The sequence below is a fragment of the Cupressus sempervirens genome, chromosome 6 (genome assembly GCF_028749045.1).
Source record: "Cupressus sempervirens isolate cs-2001-9-10 chromosome 6, ASM2874904v1, whole genome shotgun sequence".
Taxonomy (NCBI): domain Eukaryota; kingdom Viridiplantae; phylum Streptophyta; class Pinopsida; order Cupressales; family Cupressaceae; genus Cupressus; species Cupressus sempervirens.
Window position 1 is genome coordinate 111,560,371 of NC_143123.1, and position 16,927 is coordinate 111,577,297.

Genomic DNA, 16,927 nt, shown 5'->3' on the forward strand with positions numbered 1-16,927 from the left:
TGGATGAATGCCACAAATGACTATGATGTCTGTATTAGGGACTATTGTAGAATGACTTTGTATTTAGTAGAGAAAGCTCTCCATTTGACCATCCCAGATGAGATAAGGATACAAGATTCACTGGAGCTATTAGATCCCTTATTTAATACAGATAAAGTTGGCGAGAGGCCCATTCTAAATGTAGAAATTGATAGAGAGGAAGGGGATGATATTAATCATCAAGCAAGACATGTCATCAGAATGACAAAGAGTTGGATCAAGAAACACTTTCTGCTTGATCCAATTTTGGATACAGTGATATTCCATATACATGCTCACCCAGAAAAGGTAAAGGGGAGGAAAGTCACAGTTCCTATCTTTGCGCTCCAGTCTCCTATCAGGCCAAAAATGATCTACCATCTTGATCATCCAGTGGAATATTACCATCCACCAGAGAAAAAGAAAGAAAATAGGAAGAGAGCCTCTCCTCAGAGGATCCGGATAGAGCATGTTGAAGAACAGGCCCCTTTGCAGCAACATGAATCTACTCCCCAGGACCCCCACAACTCTGGGATTTCTCATTTCCAGGTTGATTTTCCATTGCCTCCTATTTTCTCAAGCCAGCAAGGGGAGGGAGAGATTCTAGAGACATCCATTCCTTCGATGCATCAAGAGCTCGCTTCTCCTATGGCTCCACAGAAGCAAAGGAGGGTCAAGGTTAGAATGAACAAGAGGCAGAGAGTTCATAAAAGATTAGTGCCTAATCCATCTGTTCCTAAAACTATTCCCAAGGAATCAGATGAGGATGAAACAGAGTTAGATGGGGAGGAAGAACAAGTGCCTCTACAAGGGAGAACCCGACTTGCCAAAGCTATAGAATTGGAAAGAAAGAAGAATGTCACAAATATCCCACCACCCACCTAAGTTGAAATAGTAGAGCTCTCTTCATCAGAAGATGAAGTACAACGATGGGTGAATGAGCAAAGAGAGCTAGGTGATAATATTCTCTCCATTCCAAATTTTGATTTTATGCCAGTGGGTACAGAATTAGTTGGAGATAAGATTAGAGATACTCCTACAGGTGAATCTCAATAGCAAGATGGGATGCAGATGCCATCTGAGACACAAGGTCCTCATTCAACGCCCCCATCTTCACCTCAATCTATGATGGTAGATAGGGTTTTAGTGACACCTCCACCTCCAAGTTTAGAAGAACATGTTCAGAAGGAATCATCATTACAAGTTGAACCAGAACCAAGGGTTACTAGTGAGCCATCAAAAGAGGCACAGGTAATGGAATGTATACAATAGCCTTCTTAGGAAGTTGAGGATCAAACTATGGGATCTACAAAAACTGAGACTACAGAAGAAGAACCCTCACAACAAGAAACTCCAAGCAAAAATGACAAAGGGAAGGAGGTAGCTGAACACATCCCTTCATCATCTAGAGGTAAGGTTGGAGAAAGACATATCCCGAGATGGTTCCGGAAGGAAATAATGAGAACTGCGAAGCATCAATTATTTGCTTCAGAAGATGATATCTGTGACATTGCAAAGATTTTGAGCAAGCCTGACTCTCCATTATAGGATGCAACACCATTTGCATTCATTACCACTACTTGGAATCATGACCTATTTTCTCAAGTGGCTCATCCCCCGAAAGGTACAGATGAAGAAGCTGTCAGCCTTCAGGACTATCAGGTAAAGGATATCACATTAGGGAAACCTAAACGGGATCCTTCTCGACAAATGATGACTATGGGAGTCAAAGAGGTTCTTAACCACATGGAACGTGATGAGATTGAAATCAGAGCACTTCGAAGGCAAGTTGAGATCTTGAAAGGATATCTAGCTGAAGTTATTGGTCCTCTTGACTCTGAACGCCTCGAGGAGACTTTGACTACCATTCTGAAAGAAGGGGAAGGTGTACGGCTCAATCAATTTTTGAGAGCTTGTCAGGATTGGTGAGACAACCTTGAGGATAGGGGTATCAATATAATTACAGGAAGTTTGAAATTATTGCACGCTACACAAGAAAACATTGATAAGATCGTGGCAATTTCGAGGTAGGATTTCAGCATTATGGATGAGGTATGAGTTTGGCGCAAGGATTTGCAAATTCTACAGGCCATAAAAGGACAAAGGTACCACATTTTGATTGATGTATATACTGGCGAAGAACTAGACATAATAGATGATTGGATAGAAAAGATTGCAAAGGGAAATAAAGTGATGGAAACATTGCATGATGAGATACATAGGCTCAAGGACCAAGCTCGAGAGTGAATTTTGGAAGTAGAAAAGCTATATAGTGATGCATGCTTGGATATTTTTGAAGATGAAGAACGAGAGAAGCTTTTACCAGTTGAGGTAGTTGTCCAAAACTTTAGAAAAACTTTAGAGGAAGCATCCAGTGATGAAGATATCAGACAAGCCTTCAGGATAGAAGAAGCATTGTTAGAGTTGGATACCGAACTCGAGGATTTTGCAGAAACTTAGATTGAGGTGGACAACTACAGACAGAAGGTCAAAGATAAGTATGAGGCTTTGGATCTTCTCGATGCCGCTAAAATTATTGAGATTATAGAGAAATTCAAGGGCAAATATCCAAACATATCTTTAGGATGAAGATGAACAAAACCCAGATGACAGAATTTCAATTTTGACACTTAGAAAGTTTTGAGGTTTTTTGACTTAGTCAAGGTCCACAGCTTCGTAGATCCGCAAGTCCGCAGGTACGCAGCTTCGCAGATCTGCAGGTTCGCAGGTCCGTAGGTCCGTAGCTCTGCATTTTCATGAGGCTTCGCAATTCAAAAGTGCGCCGACAGTCAACTGCTAGTTCCAAAAATAACACTTTCCATGCATTGGAAACACATTTTGATGGCAAGATAACTCTAACACACATCAAGTGAAGGGCCAACTTCTATTTTTGGTGTCTCCATGTACTTCTACTTCGACTGATGGCTTCTTCCTATTTTCTCTCTCATGCTTTCATTGTTTTAACATGTAAACGGCTCATGCATCCAATTAATGAATAAAATATCGATGGAGTCAATCTAAGCATCAGTTAGATTACTAGTTTGTATATATTTAGTTTGTTTTAATGTTTTAAAGGTATTTTTATTGCATTAAGATATCTCTCACTCGCAACACAAATTGAGGAGACGATTTCTTATAAATACCCCATTGTAAAATGTAAAAAGGGTCGTCGTTATTATGCAATAAAATTATGCTTTTGGTGCTAGCATTTGGAGTGTAGTTATTCTTGCCTGAATGTGTCATTGTTTTGTGGATTTTATTAATAAGATTGAGATTGAGCCACAGGTTTATTGCATTGTTTCTGGTTGTGCGATCTTTTAGTTCTGGTGTTTGCTACAGATATATGAATTCCGTTGACATAACGAGCTTGAGAAGAGATCACCCGATTGTGTCTACATAGCTTTTTGTCTCGCATGAGCACACTTTCTGTGGCCTTAAGATTTGATGAAGAGTGAAACATCATTCAATTTGTTAAAGATTCTCACCGACGATTGCATCAGTGGATTCTAGGAAGCACTGCTCCTGTTTTCATTGGTTTCCTACCAATTTCTTTGAAGGTTTAACTCATAGCGTGTTGTGTTCTATACCTTATGTCCATTTAGGAATTTCAATTTCAAGTTATTTGATTTCATGTTATTTGCTTTCAATTTCATTATTTTCTTTTCTAACCCCCTGTTAGAATAGGACCTCATAGTAAGTTGCATTGTTAGAGTTGCATTCATTAAAAAAAAAAATACAAAATACAAAAACATTGTTCTTTTTGGTGTGATATTTTGAGACAGCGAATAGATTTTACTTGATTCCAAGGTAAAGAGTTTTTTGAACCAGCAAAGGCCTCCTTGTGAACATTCACATTTATCTTCTACTGAGCGGATTTTGGTACGTCACAAGACAAACACTGAACCTTGGAGTGGATCCTTAAAAAGATTGGTTTTTCAAGAGAGGAATTACACTATTTATTCCTGCCGTTGACCTCGTGCAAAACGAACACCCAACAACTTTTAATTTTACAAAAATTAAATCTATTAACTCCCTTTAATTTGGAAATCTCCCTTGATGACTGAACTTCACCTTTAATTTTGACCGTTGATTGAAATCGATCTCAACCATTGATGAATTTTTAAAAAATCTATTTGAGAGACCCTCATCTCTTCATTTTGAAAGGTTGAATGAGAATTTGCATCGAATTGTTGCTGGAATTCATACTCACATTTGCTCATATTCACATACGCAAAGATCAAGTTTGACCAAAAGTTGATCGAATTTAACCACGGTTCACTTGAGTTGACTAGTTTCAAAAAGAATTTTGAAATAATTAAACACAATTATTTAATTAAATGGAGTACTTACTTCTAATTAATTAAACAAAGTTATTTAATTAAATGAGAAGCCATTCCTAATTAATTAAATGAAGTTATTTAATTAAATAAGAAAAGTGTCTCTAATTAATTAAAGATTATTTAATTAAATAGAAAAAGTAATTATGAGAGCATATCTCATTTTATTAAATTAAATATCTCAACAAAATCTCTCTTCAGTTCAAAAAGGGAAATTCCCAGTTCACTATTGATAAAAAATGAGTTAAATAAGTGAACTCCTTTTTCTACTCAAATTGAATCAGTTAACTACTTATTTTACTTAAATTAAATCTGTTAACTCCCTTTAATTTGGAAATCTCCCTTTATGACTAAACTTCACCTTTAATCCTGACAGTTGATTGAAATCGATCTCAACCGTTGATGAATTCCAGGAAAGTCCATTTAACAGACCCTCATCTCTTCATTTTGAAAGGTTGAATGAGAATTTGCATCGAATTGTTGCTAGAATTTGTACTCACATTTGCTCATATTCACATATGCAAAGATCAAGTTTGACAAAAAGTTGACCAGATTTAACCACGTGTAATGCCCCACCAAGGGATCCAAAGAATTAACCTAGAATTTCCGTAAGTTTGGTAACATTTTTTTTTTGAAATAACATGAAAGTAAATACCACATATAACTTGTACTTAATAACAGAAGCAATAGCAATGTCCATCTGAAAGTAAACATAACATACATAATCGATTACATTCTTTTAAGATCCCTTAACATTGAATTACATACATGAATCCATCTAGTACAACATCCACATGAAATAATAATGATAAGTCCAATGTTTAAATATTACATTTAAAATGCTCATTCATCATCTCTACATGTCACAGGGTATGACAAGCTCAAAGAATATACATATGTACAATAAGGTACATCATCCTATTCTAATCCATGATACATCAAAGTAAAGATAATCACATGATACACATGATACATCATCATAGAAGTCATATACATCCATCATAAAGATCAAACAAAATAAACTAAGTGCATGGTTCCTCCCAACCATTAATAGCATCATTAGACCATCGTGGGTCCTAGCCATCCCTCCGTGCGTAACATCCCAAATCACCGAAGGGATCATCGATATTAACATAGTAGGAATGTCACTCCTTAAATATACAACATCATATGTAAAAAGTAATCTAACATGAAAATATAAGCATAAGATAACATCATCTAACATATGCTAATCATCAATGAAAGGATACATATCCACCATCACGAAGGACGCATCAGCCACAATGTCTCAATGAATCTCAAATGATAAGAGTGGAAAATACACTACCACCCGACCGCGTAGTACCTAAGTGGTCCACTCCCACCGTCCTGAGGAGATAATCTCAAGTCCCAAATAGGTTATCAAAATCACATAGCATAAATCCCTATAATCCAGGAATCCTAAAAGTATACTAACTCAAAGGTTCCAATCACGAAACTGACATCTATTTCCCAGAGGCACACAATGACATGTCGGAACCTACTATGCAAGTGGGAAAGTGTCATCGCATTTATCTCATACAAGTTACCATAGTAGTTAGGTAAACTCCACAGGTTCATACAGATCTCATGCGGCCACTAGTATACTCTCATACTGATGAGGCATACTATGGAATGCAAGGTCGCAACCATGCATTCTCACTACTCCCATCCTAGCCTTTACAAGCACTCAAGGCATGGGCGAGAACAAAAACTCTTATCTTTTGAGGTTCATTTAGTTAGTATTAGGTGTGAATGTTATCACTTATTAATCCAACTTACAATGAGTTACCCTGGCAGCCTCTTAGGGCCCCGGCCCCCATTGCAACCCACTTCCCGTCACTACATGCAGATATCCTACCCTAAAGCTCATGGAATCATAAATCTCAAAATCACAAAAGATAATCCATAGTAAAATCATCAAATATGCATAAAAGCATCAAATCACCATGAGCAAATATACATAGAAAATCATGATCACAACAGCTCTCTATTGGCAACTGAAGCATCACTAATAATCAAAAGTATCCAATGGTTCTTAATAACCAAAATATATCTCAATCATACTGATCGAAGACTCCAAAAATGGTTGAGTCAAATATTTCACAACATGACATCATCAAGGATAAATCCACATTTCAGTCCCATCATGGCGACTAGAATATAACCAAGGATAACTGATTGATGACCAAAAATAATGGTTAAGTCAAGTGTCTCATCTATAACAATTAGTATTACAACCAATACATAGAGCATTCCATCACATAACCATGGTTGGGTTTATAAAAATCAAGATTAAAACATCATCATGACATCATAATCACATAACTCCGAGGCCTCTGGTAGACGTCCTATAACTAGTCAACACTAGTCAACCCAAAACCCAAAAACAATAGTATAAAAAATACACAATGTAAACACATGTTTTGGTTTTGCTAAATTTTAAATTTTGAATTCAATGCAAAGGTCTCAGTTTACATTTCCCAAACTATTTCAAGTGGAGAGTTTTACCTAACCCATGTATTTGTTTGATAGATAAAAAGTTTCTCCATTAGACTCAATTTCCTAATTGCTCTAATAATATTTTGTTTACATAAACTTTGTTTTCAAAAGACATTTCCAATGAATTCAATATTATCAAAAAAATTTACATATTTCCAAAAATTTGACTTATAACACATTCTAATAATTATCCTTGATTAAACTAAACTTAATTAAGTTAATTATTACTATTTCTTAATAATAGTTGATAAATTATTAATCATATTTTTAAATCATCTATCTTTACAAATTGATCCATATATACAAATCATTTTAAATAATGTAATTATTGATAATATATATACATATATATATGTATATATATATATATATATATACATATATGCTCATATATATATATATATATATATACATATATGCTCATATATATATATATATATATATATATATATATATATATATATATATATATATATATATATATATGCTCATATATATATATATATATATATACATATATGCTCATATATATATATATATATATACATATATACATATATGCTCATATATATATATATATATATATATAAATATATAAAAATAAATACATATATATATATATATAATAATTAATAACATTATCTAATAATGAACAATACTTAATAACATTATATGTAAAATCGAATAAGGAAATCGTTATACATAAGCGATATGCTATCGCCTGTACCCTGTGCTTGGCTATACTCAGCACGGGTGTCAGGTCTGTACCACCCATGACCGTAGTGAATGCCTGCGACTACTGTCGTTGAACAGTATACGGGTCACGACGTCAGTCATGTCCGTCGCGACAATCCCGCCATAATAATAAATAGTGGAAATGGAGGGGGTTATGGGGTATAACCAATCCCTCCATATGAAATTTTATGTATATTTCAATTTCAGTTTCGTTTTACCACTGAGATTCGGTTTTAATAAAAAAATTTATAAACGTTTTACAAAAAACAAAATTCGCAAAGCGATACGACATTTGAACTTTCAATATATTTATATATATACATATATGTATATATGTGTATATGTAGATATATATATATATATATATATATATATATATATATATATATATATATATATATATATATATATATATATATATATATATATATATATATATATATATATATATATATATATATATATAAATTTATGTGTGTGTGTGTGTGTGTGTGTGTCTATATATGCAAAATTTTTATAAACATATATATATAAATATGCATTAAAAATGCAGATCTAAGATCATATATATATATATATATATATGATTCTAAAATATTTACCCTTTAAATTTTCTCAATAACTTTCTAATGGATTTGGCTATAATTTAAACCCTAGCCCCATCTTCCTTTCATATCTATAAAATTCTAAAATAAATTTGATTGCCCATATTGAAAATGCATACAATAAAAATCTAAAATTCCTTAGAAGACATATGGAAGACATGAAGAAGACAGGAATGCATGATGCGGAAATAACATAAGAAAAATCACAAGAATCCACCCGAATTCTGATGCTAATTCGCTTTTCCTCAGAAAACCTGCAGAGCAAGCTCCCTTCTTCAAAAATCTCCAAAAAACTCTCGAATCCTTCAATGCTCCAATTGCTCTCCAAAAACTCCTGAATCCTTCAATGCTCCAATTGCTCTCCAAAAACTCTCGAATCCTTCAATGCTCTAATTGCTCTCCAAAAATTCTCGAATCTTTCAATGCTCCAATTGCTCTCCAAAAATTCTTGAATCTTTCAATGCTCCAATTGCTCTCCAAAAACTCTCGAATCCTTCAATGCTCCAATTGCTCTCCAAAAACTCTCGAATCCTTCAATATCCAATTGCTCTCCAAAAACTCTCTCAAGCTTCTAAGAATGCTTGAATATAAAGAGCTGTCAAGAAACCTTTGGAATGTTTCTTGAAATCGCTGAAAGGTGGCAACAACTAAGCATGGGTCTTTTCCCACTTTTTTTGCTGAGTCATAGAGTTGTAGACACCTTGTGCTTAATTGATGCACTAACCCCCGTGTTGACACATGTTAATTCCCATGCAAGCTTATAACTCCAATTTACTTTTTAAATAATTTCTAATTAAATATTTATAACTCACATTCTAATTTTTATATCTTTTATTATTATTGTTTTATTTATTACTTTATTATTATTTTACAATTAATATTTAATTTTATTTTCTAGTTTTCTCTTATATAAGTCTTTTCCTCAATAATTCACATTTAATTAATCACAATCAAAATATCAATAATTAAATGAAGTTATTTAGTTAAATAAAAAAAGTGTCTCTAATTAATTAAAGATTATTTAATTAAATAGAAAAAGTAATTATGAGAGCATATCTCATTTTATTAAATTAAATATCTCAACAAAATCTCTCTCGAGTTCAAAAAGAGAAATTTCCAGTTCACTATTGATCAAAAATGAGTTAAATCAGTTAACTCCTTTTTCTACTCAAATTGAATCAGTTAACTCCTTATTTTACTCAAATTAAATTTGTTAACTCCCTTTAATTTGGAAATCTCCCTTTATATCTGAACTTCACCTTTAATCCTGACCGTTGATTGAAATTGATCTCAACCGTTGATGAATTCTAGGAAAGTCTATTTAAGAGACCCACATCTCTTCATTTTGAAAGGTTGAATGAGAATTTGCATCGAATTGTTGCTGGAATTCATACTCACATTTGCTCATATTCACATACGTAAAGATCAAGTTTGACCAAAAGTTGACCAGATTTAACCACGATTGACTTGAGCTGACTAGTTTCAAAAATAATTTTAAAATAATTAAACAAAATTATTTAATTAAATGGAGTACTTACTTCTAATTAATTAAACAAAGTTATTTAATTAAATGAGAAGTCATTCCTAATTAATTAAATGAAGTTATTTAATTAAATAAGAAAAGTGTCTATAATTAATTAAAGATTATTTAATTAAATAGAAAACGTAATTATGACAGCATATCTCATTTTATTAAATTAAATATCTCAAAAAATCACTCTTCAGTTCAAAAAGGGAAATTTCCAGTTAACTATTGATCAAATATGAGTTAAATCAGTTAACTCTTTTTTCTACTCAAACTGAATCAGTTAACTCCTTATTTTACTCAAATTAAATTTGTTAACTCCTTTTGATTTGGAAATCTCCCTTTATGACTGAACTTCACCTTTAATCCTGACCGTTGATTGAAATCAATCTCAACCGTTGTTGAATTCTACGAAAGTCTATTTAAGAGACCCTCATCTCTTCATTTTGAAAGGTCGAATAAGAATTTGCATCAAATTGTTGCTGGAATTCATACTCAAATTTGCTCATATTCACATACGCAAAGATCAAGTTTGACCAAAAGTTGACCAAATTTAAACAAAGTTGACTAGTTTCAATTTTTTTTTGAAATAATTAAACGAAATTATTTAATTAAATGGAATACTTACTTCTAATTAATTAAAAAATGTTATTTAATTAAATGAGAAGCCATTTCTAATTAATTAAATGAAGTTATTTAATTAAATAAGAAAAGTGTCTCTAATTAATTAAAGATTATTTAATTAAATAGAAAAAGTAATTACGAGAGCATATCTCATTTTATTAAATTAAATATCTCAACAAAATCTCTCTTCAGTTCAAAAAGGGAAATTTCCAGTTCACTGTTGATCAAAAATGAGTTAAATCAGTTAACTCCTTTTTCTACTCAAACTGAATCTGTTAACTCTTTATTTTACTCAAATTAAATCTGTTAACTCCCTTTAATTCTAAAATCCCTCTTTATTTAAGACACCCTCACCTCTTCATTTTGAAAGGTTGAATGAGAATTTGCATCGAATTGTTGCTGGAATTCATACTCACATCTACTCATATTCACATACGCAAAGATCAAGTTTGACCAAAAGTTGACCAAATTTAACCATGGTTGACTTGAGTTGACTAGTTTCGCAAAGAATTTTGAAATAACTAAACGAAATTATTTAATTAAATGGAGTACTTACTTCTAATTAATTAAACAAAGTTATTTAATTAAATGAGAAGCCATTCCTAATTAATTAAATAGAAAAAGTAATTACGAGAGCATATCTCATTTTATCAAATTAAATATCTCAACAAAATCTCTCTTCAATTCAAAAAGGAAAATTTCTACTTCACTATTGATCAAAAATGAGTTAAATCAGTTAACTCCTTTTTATACTCAAATTGAATCAGTTAACTCCTTATTTTACTCAAATTAAATCTATTAATTCCCTTTAATTTGGAAATCTCCCTTTACGACTGACTTTCACCTTTAATTCTGACCGTTGATTGAAATCGATGTCAACCGTTGATGAATTCCAGGAAAGTCTATTTAAGAGACCCTCATCTCTTCATTTTGAAAAGTTGATTGAGAATTTGCATCAAATTGTCGCTGAAATTCATACTCACTTTTGCTCATATTCACATACGCAAAGATCAAGTTTGACCAAAATTTGACCAGATTTAACCACGGTTGACTTGAGTTGACTAGTTTAGAAAAAAAATTTTAAATAATTAAACAAAATTATTTAATTCAATGGAGTACTTACTTCTAATTAATTAAACAAAGGTATTTAATTAAATGAAAAACCATTCCTAATTAATTAAATGAAGTTATTTAATTAAATATGAAAGGAGTCTCTAATTAATTAAAGATTATTTAATTAAATAGACAAAGTAATTACAAGAGCATATCTCATTTTATTAAATTAAATATCTCAACAAAATCTCTCTTCAGTTCAAAAAGGGAAATTTCCATTTTACTATTGATAAAAAATGAGTTAAATTAGTTAACTCCTTTTTCTACTCAAACTGAATCAGTTAACTCCTTATTTTACTAGAATTAAATCTGTTAACTCCGTTTAATTTGAAAATCTCCCTTTATTACTGAACTTCACCTTTAATCTTGACTGTTGATTGAAATCGATCTCAACCATTAATGAATTTCACGAAAGTCTATTTAAGAGACCCTCATCTATTAATTTTGAAAGGTTGAATGAGAATTTGCATCGAATTGTTGCTCGAATTCATACTCACATATGCTCATATTCACATACAGAAAGATCAAGTTTGACCAAAAGTTGACCAGATTTAACCACAGTTGACTTGAGTTGACTAGTTTCGAAAATAATTTTGAAATAATTAAACAAAATTATTTAATTAAATCGAGTACTTACTTCTAATTAATTAAACAAACATATTTAATTAAATGAGAAGCCATTCCTAATTAATTAAATGAAGTTATTTAATTAAATAAGAAAAGTGTCTCTAATTAATTAAAGATTATTTAATTAAATATAAAAAGTAATTATGAGAGCATATCTCATTTTATTAAATTAAATATCTCAACAAAATTTCTCTTTAGTTGAAAAAGGGAAATTTTCAGTTCACTATTGATCAAAAATGAATTAAATCAATTAACCCCTTTTTCTACTCAAATTGAATCAGTTAACTCCTTATTTTACTCAAATTAAATCTGTTAACTCCCTTTAATTTGAAAATATCCTTTTATGACTGAACTTCACCTTTAATCCTAACCGTTGATTGAAATCGATCTCAACCGTTGATGAATTTCAGAAAAATCTATTTAAGAGACCCTCATCTCTTCATTTTGAAATGTTGAATGAGAATTTGCATCGAATTGTTGCTAGAATTCATACTTACATTTGCTCATATTCACATACGCAAATATAAAATTTGACCAAAAGTTGACCAGATTTAACCACGGTTGACTTGAGTTGACTAGTTTCGAAAAGAATTTTGAAATAATCAAACGAAATTATTTAATTAAATGGAATACTTACTTCTAATTAATTAAACAAAGTAATTTAATTAAATGAGAAGCCATTCCTAATTAATTAAATGAGGTTATTTAATTAAATAAGAAAAGTGTCTCTAATTAATTAAAGATTATTTAATTAAATAGAAAAAGTAATTATGAGAGCATATATCATTTTATTAAATTAAATATCTAAACAAAATCTCTCTTCAGTTCAAAAAGGGAAATTTTCAGTTCACTATTAATAAAAAATGAGTTAAATTAGTAAACTTCCTTTTCTATTCAAATTAAATCAGTTAACTCCTTATTTTACTCAAATTAAATCTGTTAACTCTCTTTAATTTGGAAATCTCCTTTTATGACTGAACTTCACCTTTAATTCTGACCATTGATTGAAATCGATCTCAACCATTGATGAATTCCAAGAATGTCTATTTAAGAGACCCTCATCTCTTCATTTTGAAATGTTGAATGAGAATTTACATCGAATTGTTGTTGGAATTCATACTCACATTTGCTCATATTCACATACGCAAAGATCAAGTTTGACAAAAAGTTTACCAGATTTAACCATGGTTGACTTGAGTTGACTAGTTTCGAAAAGAATTTTGAAATAATTAAACGAAATTATTTAATTAAATGGAGTACTTACTTCTAATTAATTAAACAAAGTTATTTAATTAAATGAGAAGCCATTCCTAATTAATTAAAAGTAGTTATTTAATTAAATAAGAAAATTGTCTCTAATTAATTAAAGATTATTTAATTAAATAGAAAAAGTAATTATGAGAGCATATCTCATTTTATTAAATTAAATATCTCAACAAAATCTCTCTTCAATTCAAAAAGGGAAATTTCCAGTTCACTATTGATAAAAAATGAGTTAAATCAGTTAACTCCTTTTTCTATTCAAATTGAATCAGTTAACTCCTTATTTTACTCAAATTAAATCTATTAACTCTCTTTAATTTGGAAATCTCCCTTTATCACTGAACTTCACCTTTAATTCTGATCGTTGATTGAAATCGATCTCAACCGTTGATGAATTCCAAGAATGTCTATTTAAGAGATCCTCATCTCTTCATTTTGAAAGGTTGAAGGAGAATTTGCATCGAATTGTTGCTAGAATTCGTACTCACATTTGCTCATATTCACGTACGCAAAGATCAAGTTTGACCAAAGGTTTGATCGGATATGATCACAGTTGACTTAAGTTGACTAATTTTGAAAAAAAATTTTAAATAATTAAACAAAATTATTTAATTAAATGGAGTACTTACTTCTAATTAATTAAACAAAGTTATTTAATTAAATGAGAAGCCATTCCTAATTAATTAAATGAAGTTATTTAATTAAATAAGAAAAGTGTCTAAAATTAATTAAAGATTACATAATTAAATAAAATAAGTAATTATGAGATCATATCTCATTTTATTAAATTAAATATCTCAACAAAATCTCTCTTAATTTCAAAAAGGGAAATTTCCAATTCACTATTGATCAAAAACGAGTTAAATCAATTAACTCATTTTTCTACTCAAATTGAATCAGTTAACTTGTTATTTTTCTTAAATTAAATCTGTTAACTCCCTTTAATTTGAAAATCTCCCTTTATGACTTAACTTCACCTTTAATCCTGACCGTTGATTGAAATCGATCTCAACTGTTGATGAATTTTAGGAAAGTTTATTTAAGAGAACTTCATCTCTTCATTTTGAAATGTTGAATGAGAATTTGCACCGAATTGTTGGTAGAATTCATACTCACATTTGCTCATATTCATATACGCAAAGATAAAGTTTCACCAAAAGTTGACCAGATTTTACCACGGTTGACTTGAGTTGACTAGTTTTGAAAAGAATTTTGAAATAATTAAACAAAATTATTTAATTAAATGGAGTACTTACTTCTAATTAATTAAACAAAGTTATTTAATTAAATGAGAAGCTATTCCTAATTAATTAAATGAAGTTATTTAATTAAATAAGAAAAGTGTCTCTAATTGATTAAAGATTATTTAGTTAAATAGAAAAAGTAATTATGAGAGCATATCTCATTTTATTAAATTAAATATCTCAACAAAATCTCTCTTCATTTCAAAAAGAGAAATTTCTAGTTCACTATTGATAAAAAATGAGTTAAATCAATTAACTCCTTTTTCTACTCAAATTAAATCAGTTAACTCCGTATTTTACTCAAATTAAATCTGTTAACTCTCTTTAATTTGGAAATCTCCCTTTATGACTGAACTTCATCTTTAATCCAGACCGTTGATTGAAATTGATCTCAACCGTTGATGAATTCCATGAAAGTCTATTTAAGAGACCCTCATCTCTTCGTTTGTAAAGGTTGAATGAGAATTTGCATCGAATTGTTGCTAGAATTCATACTCACATTTGCTCATATTCACATACGCAAAGATCAAATTTGATCAAAAGTTGACCAGATTTAACCACGGTTGACTTGAGTTGACTAGTTTCGAAAATAATTTTGAAATAATTAAACGAAATTATTTAATTAAATGGAGTACTTACTTCTAATTAATTAATCAAAGTGATTTAATTAAATGAGAAGTCATTCCTAATTAATTAAATGAAGTTATTTAATTAAATAAGAAAAGGTTCTCTAATTAATTAAATAGAAAAAGTAATTATGAGAGCATATCTCATTTTATTAAATTAAATATCTCAACAAAATCTCTCTTCAATTCAAAAAGGGAAATTTCCAGTTCACTATTGATCAAAAATGAGTTAAATCAGTTAACTCCTTTTTCTACTCAAATTGAATCAGTTAACTCATTATTTGACTCAAATTAAATCCGTTAACTACCTTTAATTTGGAAATTGCCCTTTATGACTGAACTTCACCTTTAATCCTGACCGTTGATTGAAATCGATCTCAACCTTTGATGAATTTCAAGAAAGTCTATTTAAGAGACCCTCATCTCTTCATTTTGAAAGGTTGAATAAGAATTTGCATCGAATTGTTGCTGGAATTCATACTCACATTTGCTCATATTCACATAGCAAACATCAAGTTTGACCAAAAATTGACCAGATTTAACCACGGTTGACTTGAGTTGACTAGTTTCGAAAAGAATTTTGAAATAATTAAATGAAATTATTTAATTAAATGGAGTACTTACTTCTAATTAATTAAACAAAGTTATTTAATTAAATGAGAAGTTATTCGTAATTAATTAAACGAAGTTATTTAATTAAATAAGATAAGTGTCTCTAATTAATTGAAGATTGTTTAATTAAATAGAAAAAGTAATTATGAGAGCATATCTCATTTTATTAAATTAAATATCTCAACAAAATCTCTCTTCAGTTCAAAAAGGGAAATTTTCAGTTCACTATTGATCAAAAATGAGTTAAATGAGTTAACTCATTTTTCTACTCAAATTGAATCAGTTAACTCTTTATTTTATTCAAATTAAATTTGTTAACTCCTTTTAATTTGGAAATCTCCCTTTATGACTGAACTTCACCTTTAATACTAACCGTTGATTAAAATCGATCTCAACCGTTGATGAATTTCAGGAAAGTCTTTTTAAGAGACCCTCATCTCTTTATTTTGAAAGGTTGAATGAGAATTTGCATCGAATTGTTGCTGGAATTCATACTCATATTTGCTCATATTTACATACGCAACGATCAAGTTTGATCAAAAGTTGACCAGATTTAACCACGGTTGAATTGAGTTGACTAGTTTCGAAAACAATTTTGAAATATTTAAACAAAATTATTTAATTAAATGGAGTACTTACTTCTAATTAATTAAACAAAGTTAGTTAATTAAATGAGAAACCATTCCTAATTAATTAAATGATTTTATTTAATTAAATAAGAAAAGTTTCTCTAATTAATTAAAGATTATTTAATTAAATATAAAAAGTAATTATGAGAGCATATCTCATTTAATTAAATTAAATATCTCAACAAAATCTCTCTTTAGTTCAAAAAGAGAAATTTTTAGTTCACTATTGAGAAAAATGAGTTAAATCAGTTAACTCCTTTTTCTACTCAAAATGAATTAGTTAACTCCTTATTTTACTCAAATTAAATCTGTTAAGTCCCTTTAATTTAAAAATCTCCCTCTATGACTGAACTTCACCTTTAATCTTGACCGTTGATTGAAATCAATCTCAACCGTTGATGAATTTCAAGAAAGTGTATTTAAGAGACCCTCATCTCTTCATTTTTAAA